At 45.2% G+C, this 12,295-nt stretch overlaps 1 protein-coding gene and 1 pseudogene across 1 annotated transcript in view; one reads left to right on the forward strand and one right to left on the reverse strand.

Annotated features, from left to right (window-relative positions):
• LARP4B (La ribonucleoprotein 4B) overlaps positions 1 to 6,278 on the reverse strand; it is a 101,934-nt gene extending 95,656 nt beyond the window's left edge. Inside the window, exon 1 of the mRNA XM_063099080.1 lies at positions 6,219 to 6,278. The gene's annotated coding sequence lies outside the window, so the exon portion shown is untranslated. The remainder of the gene's footprint in view (positions 1 to 6,218) is intronic.
• A 3,618-nt stretch (positions 6,279 to 9,896) lies between these two features.
• Positions 9,897 to 10,258, forward strand: LOC134381047 (prefoldin subunit 1-like; annotated as a pseudogene).
• The last annotated feature ends 2,037 nt before the right edge of the window (positions 10,259 to 12,295 follow it).

Genomic DNA, 12,295 nt, shown 5'->3' on the forward strand with positions numbered 1-12,295 from the left:
TGGCCCCTCATAAACAGGTCTTTCCAGCTCTGTTTACACTAAATTGTTAAAATTGTAACTCTCAAAAATTAACAGCTACAGCGCGACACTTTATACCTCTTAAAAAGAGACCCAAACCCTTGGTTTTATTCCACCACCTGCCGATGGTACCATAATGGTTGAGACCTGTTGAATTGTCAACATGGGGGAGAGGGTATGCATCTGTTCTTTCACCCACAGGCCTGCTATGGATTCTTGCTAAGGATGTCAAACCTTATGTGGAACCCTAAGCCAGATGAGGAATTAAACCTAATCCCAAAATCTCAGCACCTCGCCATCACACCTCAATCCACCTCACTGGGGATGGTACACATTAGACCACTAGTGATGATGGTGCCAACCACCACCTCCACTCTGACCTACATGAGCCCACCATAATGAAACTAATGACAACAAGTTCCAAATTGACCCAGGGTAAATTAAAAAAACCTCAACAATCAAATAGCTTTCAATAGCTCAGCCCTTAAGCTCAGTAACTCATTTGAGAAACAAAAACTAGACGGTCTCAAATTTTCTGGCATCCAGCTGGTTATCTTAAACAGACTTCTAAATTTTCTTCTAGGCTCATCTATGTATTTCTTCACAAAATCCTATGGTAGAATTCTATTTTATTTCCTTAAAAAGAAGAAAATCTTCTCTGCATCTTCTTGAAAAGGCTTGCATACTTTGCATTACAATGTAAATTCATTACCTTGCTTTCTTTAAAACAGGGTGAGGGGCCGGGCCCGTGGCTCACTCGGGAGAGTGCGGTGTTGAGAACCCCAAGGCCCCGGGTTCGGATCCCATATAGGGATGGCCGGTTAGCTCACTGGCTGAGCGTGGTGCTGACAACACCAAGTCAAGGGTTAAGATCCCCTTACCCGTCATCTTTAAAAAAATAAAAATAAAAAATAAATAAAAAAAAAAAACAGGGTGAGGCCTCACCGATAAGTCTTTTAAAAAAACACAATCTAAACCTGACTGTCCTTTATACTAGTGAGTTCTTTTGTTACATTTTAAACAAAACCTATAAGATCCTTATTTGTTCTTGTTTATGTCTGCATATATGTATATGTAAGCTATATGTTATGTCTACATGTTCATGTCTATATATGTATTGGTGTTGTCTACATGGTATCAACTTGGCTTATAATTAATGCACACTCATTAAATAAATGAGTATACTTTTCAAGTTCACGTGACTTTAATTTTCTAAAGTTTTGATAAATATATTTTGAAAATCTGATTTAAACCTTTTACCTAAATTTGTCTCTAGGTCAATATGTCTCCTTGTTATCTCAGCTCTGCCTCCTGGCCTGCTGGGAGAAACAACATCTTTTAGACATTATCTTTGTGAATATTGTGAATACTGCTCTCTGCCTCTCTGGATTCCACTTGGCTCTAAATACCACGTGGAAACCTGGGACCCAAAATGGCTAGCAAAAAAGGACCTATGCCCAATATCTCATAGGCCAGGCCCTAGATAACATTAACTGATAAGGGTATAGATCTAATACACCAAGTTTTTGGCTGGGAAACCATAAATATATATTCGGTAAATATAGCTAAAACTGACACTGGGCTTTTTGTAGTTTGCTTTGACAAATGGATGCCTATTTACTAACCTGAATGTATAAAATTGTTCTTATCAACACACATCTTCACCTGGGTTTACTAATCAAATAGGATTACTAGAGGTCTTTTCACTTAACTGCTCTTAATACAAAGTTGTAAAAGGTTTTGTCCTTTAGATAATTGGTTTAAAAAACTTATTTCATGATAAGTTCTTGTGCTCTCTGCCTTTGAAACCCTTTGTCACTTTGGTTTTACTTTTTGTACTAATTTGTGATTTTATTCAACTAGGTGTTTTAAGCCTTTTGGTATTTGACAAAACTTTCCAAAACCAAATTCTGAAAGCTCAACATTTTGACTTAAACTAACTTTGAGGAGTTCCAAGCGCCCTGGAGCTTCTCAAAGGATATATAAAGGATCTATCAAAACTAATTGGCTTATTTAATAAATTAGACTATATGGGAAAGCATTGTCAGAATGGAAGGTGTTATGGATGTGTTCTAAAGTCTTGTAAGGTTCATGAAAATCTGGGTCTTGATGTAAATGCTACCAGTCATAATCTTGGCTCAATTATAATTTTAAAATGTTATGTCTTCAAATATTTCATGAAAAAACTCTGATAAGTACAGTTTCCTGACAAACTTTGAGTTTGTATCTTTAAACTAAAATTCCAAAATTCTAATGAAGAAACTGATGGGTTTGTGAAATTGTTCACAAAGGTCAAAACAACAAAAGTTAATTAGTGAACTAATTAAAAAGAATTATGGCTTTTTACAATTTCCTTATTTTGAAACACTGGTGGTTTTCTTAATGTCTTGTTTTCCAAATTTAAGGAAACTCTCTCTTTCTTAAGCTATCTATAACTGACAACAGTTTGGTAAAATATCATTTAAAATAGAGATAAAAGCATTTGTTTTCTCCCTATTTGATTCCCTCCAAATATAATAACTTTAGGTATCTTTATGATTATTATGACAATGTGGCTATTTTTATAAATTCAATGAAAATTAACTCTCTTTATAACAGGATATAATTTAGAACTTTGGGTATAAGACAGCTTATCTCACTTCTAAGTTCTGACCCCTCTTTCATGTTGCCTTAATTTGTCCTAACTGCTGCTTCATCCTGTTGTTCAACCCCCCCCCCCCCACGGGACAGAACACCACATGGGGATGAGCCTTCCCAGCACCGTGGGATTTATACAAAGAAAAATAAGACCTTTGCAATCAAGATATTGATCATCAATGCTTTTATGAGGAATGCCTTGATCATAAAGGGAGAAATAACATCTTCTCTACAAAAGCAGTTCTCTAAGTTTTCTCAGCCTTAAAGAGGGTATCATAACTTGGACGAGACATCCTGTTCTTAAACAAAAGATCTGTAATTGATTAAGGAATTTTACAAGACTAGATGCTTTGAAAGCGGTAATGTCCTAGACAGGTGAACATTAACAAACTCTCTGGACTCAGAATCAACTATTATAAGGAGCAGAATCCCATTCCAGAGTTTCAACAATTGGTAATTACACCTAATTCAAAGCACCCGGAATGATGCCTGTGCAACAGCTTGGAGATGATGACATCATCAGTCCTCACCTGAAGTAAATTAAAAGGACTTGCCACGCTAAATGATACTAACTTTGCTTTAAATGCTTTTGTTTTAACTGTGAAACCTGATCTATAGCTTTTGCTTTTTCTATTAAAAAAAATAAAACAGGGGAGATGTGGGGTATAAATAAAGCAAATGTATTTCACAGGGCCTGATTTTCCAAAGCCTTGCAGTTTCAAATGTTAACCTTTCAAAGGACAGAAAATTTTCCCCAGGCTATAGTCTCTGTTGTAAGATAAAGAATTGTAACACAGCAAGGTTGCTGGCTCACAGACACAGGTTACTGATTAATATGTAAAGATACTGGGAAATTGCTGTAAGAAGAGAATGTTTGCTAAAATCAAGCTTTTGCTGGTGGATTGACTTAACTTTTTGCAAACTGCATGATGGAATATCACCTTGTTTGTTTTACTGAATGTTACCAGCTTCTATTGTTAAACTTGTTAAACTATACTTAGCAAAAACCCCACCTACATTCTCTTCCTGTAACTTCCTGGTCTGGAGAATAAACGCGGGAAGAGAACCCCAATTCAGGGTTAATTTCCCAAATGGAAGGAATGCCTCTCTCTTGAGGGTTCTGGGAGATTAACTCCTTTTTTGGGCTTCTCACTGCTCAGAAGAGATAGGCTTTGAGTAATCTTTGGTGGCTCCATCACCCAAGGGAAAAGGGGTGACAAATCCATGGGTGGCAAAGCAACAGATAACATGTTAGTAAAATTAGAATACTGGATTACAATCCTAGTTATCACTAGTTTGATGAAAAGTATGAATTCCAGCAGGACACTCTGGAATAACAGTGAAAGATGTCTGTCAGCCACTTCTTGGTTGGTAACGTCCACAAGTCTATCACTACAAAAACTTGTAAATAATGTTGAAAATCTACATACAGTAGTTGCAGTTACTTGAAGGGACTGTTTATTGTAATTACCATTAACAACTTGATGTCCCCAACCTGCACTTAAGTCTTTTAGCATTGTTTTAGGATATGTGAAGATTGCTTCATAAAAACAAGTGACTACAGAGCCAGCCTGTGGCTCACTTGGGAGAGTGTGGTACTGATAACACCAGGGCAAAGGGTTCGGATCCGTACATAGGGATGGCTGGTTAGCTCATTTCGGAGAGCGTGGTGCTGACAACACCAAGTCAAGGGTTAAGATCCTCTTACCAGTCATCTTAAAAAAAAAAAAAAGTGACTATAATATTTGTTTCCACAGGGTTTAAATATACATTTGTCAAAAATTGTGTGTATTTATGGAAATCACATTAAATTCAATAAATTCTCTAAATCCTACAAATCTTATTTTTTTAAAAGGGCAATCCCCAGGAACATTAAGTAAAATCAAATTTCTCCCTGAATTTGCTGCCACTGAATTTCAGCTGCTCTTCTATAGAACATGGTAAAATGAATGCTAGGAAACTTCTGTACCCATGTTATCATCTATTTTTTCAAATACCCTGTCACTCCTTCCTCCAAATATACATTCTGTCCTCAGAACTGTTTTCTCTGCCCAGATACATGTGATCTAGCAAAAAGAGCCAACATCTACCTGCCTGTCTTACAACAGTCCTATGAGAAAACTCAAGACACGAAGAGCATAATTTCTAATGAGTGAGAAACTATGTCATTCTTTCATGCAAATAAGCCAACTCAGCTCACACTAACTTTTCAAAATACAGGATGAAATGTACTTCTAACCAATGCAAGTCTCAAAGGGAAGGTACACAAACAAAATTTATGGCTGAATAATAAACTTATTAATTTGCTGCCTTTCAAGTTGTATAAGAAATAGCTTAACCGAGGTTTGCTTAAGTTGATAAAGTTTTTCACTCTTTCTCACACAGCTTGATTACAGTACATTACACACAGGAAAAAACTGAAAAGCCACAACCATTTCTACTTCTGTAAATTACTCTAACTGCAAATTAGGGAAGCCTGGCAGGTTGGAGAAGTATGGAAATTGCACATTGCACATACTGTCTGGCCACCAAAGAAAAAGTGAGCGTCGCTCTTCTCCCACCTTGTGGTCTTTGCAAACTACACAGAACTCAGCACCTAATTCAAGTGCATTTGAAACATTCAACAAGACTGCAAGTAAGAAAGCAGCTAAATATCCTAAGAGAAAAAACTTTCAAAAGGAGAAATAACTTGGGTGGTTACTTCCAAGGTTCACCTTTAGGGCGCAGTTATCTCTATCATGACCACAGGACCTGAAGCGTTTACACTCACAAACCAACTCCACCGCGCAGTCGAGGGTCGCGTCCTTTCGGTTACTCAACACTTAAACTTCAACTCCACCATTAACACAAGGGACTGCGCACCGGAGAGAGGATCTCAGACGGAAGCCACACAGGAGATCGTTTCCTACTGACAACTTCCCCAAGCTTCGCCTCAGCCACAATTCAGGACCGTATCACGTAAAAACGAGGGAAGCGAGACTGCGTCCCCGGAAAGCCGCGGTACACCACGACACTCAAGTCTTAACCGCTCCAAGCGCCGCTCCGCTCGGGCCCGGGAAGCAAGCGCAAGGGCCTCCCGGCCGGCTCCTCCGCGGGCTGCACATCCCAGCCCGCGACCAACGTGGGGATGGCCCCAGCCTGTGGTTCCCGCTCCTCCGCCCGAGTCTGCCAAGAGGAGAACGGGAGCGCCCGAGAGAGCCGAGCCACGGACCCCAACTTCCTGGTTCTAGTGGCACACAGCGCCCGGCGACCGCCCGCCCCAGCCCAGTGACGCTCGTGGCCTGCGACCCCGGCCCGGGCTCTCGGGCTGCGCGGGGGGCCTGGCCGGACCGAGCGGACGCGGCCACCCGGCCCCGGCCCGCTCCCCCCCGACCCTTCTCCGACCCAGACCCCCACCGCGGCCCTGCCCGCTCCTCCCGCTTGGCCCGGCCCTGCCCCGGCGCTCCCGCCACGGCCGCACCCGACCCCTCCCCGCACGGCCCTGCCCGCCGCGGGCCGCGTCCCCGGGAAGATGGCGGCCCGGTGACAAGGCGGAGGCGGCGGCGGAGGCTGAGGCCGCTCACCTGTCAGCGCCGCCGCCCGCCCGGCCGCCGCGGGCCCTCGGCGCGCCCGGTGCCGGCGCCGCGCCACACGCGGCACGGCCGAGGAGGGAGACGGCGGGGGGCGCCGGGCCGGGACGCACGCGGGGTAGGGACGTCGCGGGCTGGCGGCGGCGGCGGCGAGTCTCCCGTCCGGGACCGAAAATGCCTCAAACTCGACCCTCGGAATCCCCAACGCTCCTTCCCGTTCGCATGAGCACACACAACTCCGACTTCCGGGCTCTGCGGAAGTCCCGCCCCGCGCGCGCCCGCGCCCTGACCTCGCGCACTCACTCGCCGCCCCGCCGACTGGCGCTCTGCGCCTGGGACGGCCGTACGTCACTGCGGCGCAGCACCCTGACTGGAGCGCGCGGCGCCCCGGCCCGCCCCGCCGCCTCTTCGACCTCTCCGCGCGTGCACCCCTCTCGCGGCACCTGCGACTGACGCGTGCGCGCACGCCGTCACGCCACGCTACGCCACACCACGCCCCTCCTCGCCCCTCCTCGCCCCTCCTCGCCCCTCCTCCCCCCTCCTCGCCCCTCCTCGCCCCTCCTCCCCCCTCCTCGCCCCTCCTCCCCCCTCCTCGCCCCTCCTCGCCCCTCCTCGCCCCTCCTCGCCCCTCCTCGCCCCTCCTCGCCCCTCCTCGCCCCTCCTCGCGCACGCTCCGGTCGACGCGCGCCCTGTCCGCCCTGTCCTCTCAGCCCTACGCACGCCGTCAGGCTCCCTGACTTCTACCCGTGGGCGCACTCCCCGACGGCCTCCTCCCTGAGGGGGCCGGTGACTTCCGACCCTGCCCCGCCCCACCGCCGAGGAGGGACTACGACCCCTGCCCTGCTCCCACCCCCTCGGGACAATGACCCCGGCTCCGCCCCCACCCCTCAGGGCGACGACCCCGGCCTCGGCCCCGCCCCCACCCCCAGGACGGCGACCCCGGGAGGCGCTGGGCCTGGCCGCCCCGCAGTTCGCGTGGAGCCGGGACGACGGCTCCACGGGTTGGGGGCGATGCTCTCAGTAGCTCCCTGGTAGGGTCCTTCACATCCCCTGCGATTTAAGTGACAGCTGCGAAGACCCCGGACTAGAGTAGCAAATACTTTCCCACACAAACAAGACCTTCACCCACCCCTCATTAGGTCTGTGGGGAAGAGGAAGGGCGAGAGTGAAGCGGGCTGCGTGCGTGCACTGTGTATATTAAGTACTGCAGGCTGTAGAAAAGCTTTTCTGGGCCACTGTGTCCATGCTTGTCCGCGTGCCTGTGCTCTTTGTTGTTCCTACTCACGGTATTCAAATGCTGGCAGGTCTGCATTTTGGAAGAAAGCCTCCGACTTAACTCCTGATGCGACTTAACTCCTGATGCGGTAGATAGTGTATTCCCGTCAAGTTTGGGTGCCTTTAACCCATCAATGAAGAAAGACTGTATTCCCTTAGTAAAGGCCTACGTTTCAGCTATTATCTGAGAACATTGTTTTGTTTTATTCTCCCGACGTTTTCTGTGGCAAATAAACTCTTTCACTCCATTGTGTATATTATTGTTGAAAATTACCTGTATGTTAGCAAACTCATTTGTGGTTTAACCACACTACTCAAAAGTTTATTCCTAATGATTGAGAACTATTCATTTGCCCATTAGTGAAACAAATACTAAGTATCTGTTCTGCCTCAGAGACTTCAAAATGCTGGGGAGACAAGCGAATAACACAGGTGAGAAAGCAGGTGAGCAGGCAGTTGTGGGTGTGCAGGGTGCACCAGTAGCAAGCATGGGAAGCAGCAGTGTAGTCTAGTTAGCTTGGGAAGGAACCAGGAAGTGACAACTAAACCAAGGTCAGAGACAAAAGGTAGAGGAGCAGCTTACAAACTTTCCAGGCAGAAGGAACACCAGGTGGGAAGTAAGAGACAGACCAGTTCTGTCCAGTGAGTCAAGACTATCATGAGACAAGAGAGGGCCCTTAGAAGGGTTTGCTGTGGACTGTCTCTGGCCACGAACGTCACCCGAATAGAAACACTAAAGAACTGACTACGAATGATGACAGTAATGTTAAAATACTTTGAATAAAATGCATGAGTTCATACAGACACTAAGAAATATGAATCAATGGGTGAGTAAAGTAATAGAGATGAGGAAAAGAGAGAGCTCTTCACAGTTGAATGTGGCCTAATGTGAGAGTGCTTCAAAAAATCCGTTGAAAGGTTCACACCTTTTCATTCTATTTTAACACCAACGTTTTAAAGTACCCTCATAAATGAATAAGAAATTATTTTTAAAATCACCATGTTGCAACTGCTGTGGTTTGAGTGTTCCCCCAAAATCCGTTGATGCTGGATTCCTCATAAGGATGGAATTGTGTCCCCCAAGCTTTATGCATTAGGAGCTTTATTACCACTGTGACTGTCAGGAGGGTGGGAAATCCTGTTAAGGTAATTGAAAGGTGGGGCCTTGAAGAGGTGATTGGATTGTCAGGACCAAGCCTAGTGAATGGATTGATCCATTCACTGAGAAATAAGTTAATAGGTTAATGGTGTGGTCATGGGTGCAGTTCTGAAGGCTTTAAAAGGAGAATGCATGAGGAGCTCTCTCTCTCCCCCCTTCACCATTCTCACCATGTGACATCCTGCATTGCTGTAGAGTCACCTCACCAGGTGTGTTCCCTGGACTATGGACTTCCCAGCCTCCAGAACTGTAAGCAATAAATTTTGTTTTCTTACAAGTCCCCCGGTTCCAGGTATTTTGTTTTAAGCCATAGAAACAGACTAATACAATCCCCATTGGAATGGTGTTAAGAGGGTGGGAAATCAAGGGCCAGCCCGTGGCTCACTTGGGAGAGTGTGGTGCTGATAACACCAAGGCCACAGGTTCAGATCCCTATATAGGGATGGACAGTTAGCTCACTTGGGAGAGCGTGGTGCTGATACCACCAAGTCAAGGGTTAAGATCCCTTTACCAGTCATCTTAAAAAAAAAAAAAAAAGAGGGTGGGAAATCAGACCCTGTGATGTTTGAAAGGTAGTGCCTTTGGGAGATGATTGGATCATGAGGACTCTGTACTCATGAATGAATTAATCCACTCATGGATTAGTGGGGTAATGGTTTATTGGGTTATCAGGGAGTAGAACAGGAGCTTCAAAAGGAGAGAAGAAGCATGCGAAACCCCGCTCTTGCCATTATCACCATGTGATGCCCTGGTCACCATGGGGCTCTGCAGCAAGCCCCCCACCAAGAAGACCCTCCCCAGATGTGCCCCCTGAACTTCAGACTTCAAAACTACGAGAAATAAATTTCATTTTTTAATTTTTTTATAAATTTCATTATTTTAAATTTCATTATAATTAAAAAAATAAATTATATTTTTTTATAAATTTCATTAACAGGTATTCTGTTACAAGCAACAGAAGAACATGGACTAATGCATACAACTATTATAGAATTTATTCTGGCAAGAATCATCAATGAATGCTAAGTTCATTGGTGAAAGTCTGTTAAAGAACAAGTTATGTACACCCTTTCAAACCTTATTGTTTATTGCTTGCCTGTAAATTTAAAATACTTTAAAATAGTTATTTTTTAGAGATACATACTGAAGTATTTATGAATGGCATGACAGTATGTCTAGCACTTTCTTCAAAATAACCTGGAGGGCTCCCACTGCTCAGGCGCATAGAGTGCACCAAGATGGCGCCTGTGGATCTGGAGTTGAAGAAGGCCTTCACAGAGCTTCAAGCCAAAGTTACTGACATTCAACAGAAGGTGAAGCTTGCAATGTACAGACCAAACAGCTAAACAGAGTAAAAAGCATGCACATCTGACAGATACAGAGAGCATGACTTTGGTAGATGAGATTAACATGTGAAGGTGTAGGAAGAATGCTTACTGTTCACCCAAGCAGGTAATTCACAATCAGCTGTTAAAGAAACAGAAAACAGCACAAGAAAAAATTTAAAAGCTATTACAGAAAAAAAACCTGCCTAGAGCAGAGCGTGAAGGAAGCTGAAGATAACATCGCGGAGATGCTGATGGCAGGAAGAGCACAGTAGGGAGCCTCTGGGGGAAGCTCTTGCTCCAGACCCCTCCTATTCCTGGCTAACGTAGAGGGGACTGTGTGGGGAAACAGCCTCCCCTCTGCCCTGATGGATGTTTTATCTAGATGGTCTAGCAACTCCACATTTTCTGCATAACCGAGAGCCCCTTTTCAGAGCCCAATCCTGTATTTTTTATCCTGGCTCTGTCTGCCACCCTGCCTGGGACACTTGTCTCTCGGGGGGTGAGTCATGAACTCCCAGGAGAGGGAAGATGGGAGCCGGGACAGAGAGGGAAGCTCTGAGCCTACTGTAGGCATGCTGGCCAGACCACTGAAAGGCATCTGTCCTGCTCTGCTAGGTCTGCTTTTCTTGAGCTCAGGGATCATAACAGAGGGCAAGAGGCAGTGGCCCTCCCCACCTCAACTCCTGCCCCCTCTGCATCAAAGGTCTTGCCCTCTTCTCTTTTCCTTTTTTTTTTTTTTTTTTTTTTTTTGTGACTGGTATGGGGATCATAACCCTTGGCTTGGTGTCGCCCGCACCACGCTCAACCAGTGAGCTCACTGGCCATCCCTATATAGGATCTGAACCCGCGGCAGGAGCGCCACTGTGCTCCCAGCGCCACACTCTCCTGAGTGAGCCACGGGGTCGGCCTCTCTTTTCCTTTTTTAGACCTTTGACTAACCCCCTCAACTTTTGGGCCTCCAATCAGTGTACGGATGAGGAAGACTTAAATTCATAGCTGAATTTAAATGAACAGAATACATGGTTTGGTTACTCTATGGCAGTCTGCCTAAAGATTCCTTTCCCTACTTCTTTCCAAACATACCAAAAGAAAGTACGATAATAAGCAGCACCTCTAAAACATTCTGCCTTTGGCCAGTGTCATAAGACGGGCATGACAATGCAGATGATTCCTAGAAGCTTAGGGCAGTGGTGTGCTGGCTAGTTCCAGCTCAGAAGAGCCAATTAGTCAATTTTCAGAAATTTTGCTGCAAGCCAGTTATTAAACACAGTCATTATTAAAAGTTAAATTATGTAAAGTTACAAATTATTTTATTATTTATTTATTTATTTTTAAAGATGACCGGTAAGGGGATCTTAACCCTTGACTTGGTGTTGTCAGCACCATGCTCACCCTTGAGCAAACCAGCCATCCCTATATGGGATCCGAACCCATGGCCTTGGTGTTATCAACACCACACTCTCCCGAGTGAGCCACAGGCCAGCCCCAAATTATTTTAAAAACAAGGAATAATAAATGTTCAAAACTCAAAAAAAAAAAAGCAAAATAATCTGAAGGGGAGGTGGCTGGAAACAGTGGATGAACTGGTGTGTTGGACACTATCGAAGCTGGGTGTGGTGAATAAATGGGGGCTCCTGAAACTCTTTTTTCTGCTTTTGCATGTTTTTAATTTGCTATAAGATGAATATGGTAATGAAATGGAGAATTTTAATTCATCATAGATATCCTATGAAAATGTACAACAAAAAGGAGTCAAAGAGAAGGACTACGTTTCCCAGAGACTCCACCGCTTCTTTAGGATGCTTGGGCACAACCTCTGGTCCTGCAGCCTGGAAGTGGGGGAAGGGTGGGTGGAGTTGAGCAGCAGGTCCAGGCCAGAAGGAGGAGGGAGCAGCAAGGGGTAGCAGAACCACGTGGAGGAGGGCCTGCAGGAGAGATTTAGGGTGTGCATGAGCACAGAATTTTGGAAAGGGGCCATTTCCAAGAGTTTCTGAGAAACTTTATCCTATGGTGTGCTTTGTGATACCCTTTATAGAAACTCATAGTAAAGACCTGGGCTGCTGTGCCAAGGCTTGTGAAGTTGAATTTGTGTTTCCTTTGAAAGTACCACCATTCTGGCCTTGGGTGTCTGGGGCTGCAGCTCATGTTCATGTTATTTCTTGTGGATATCTGCTGGGATATTTGGCCTACATGGTACCTACCTGCACTTAGGCATAAGATTATCACTTAGGCCTGAGAAAAGATCACACTTTCACCTTGATTGCCTGCCTGATTGTAGCTTTTATTAGAATAAAAGAATAAACTGATGA

The sequence above is a fragment of the Cynocephalus volans genome, chromosome 6, assembly GCF_027409185.1.
Source record: "Cynocephalus volans isolate mCynVol1 chromosome 6, mCynVol1.pri, whole genome shotgun sequence".
NCBI classification, from domain to species: Eukaryota; Metazoa; Chordata; class Mammalia; order Dermoptera; family Cynocephalidae; genus Cynocephalus; species Cynocephalus volans.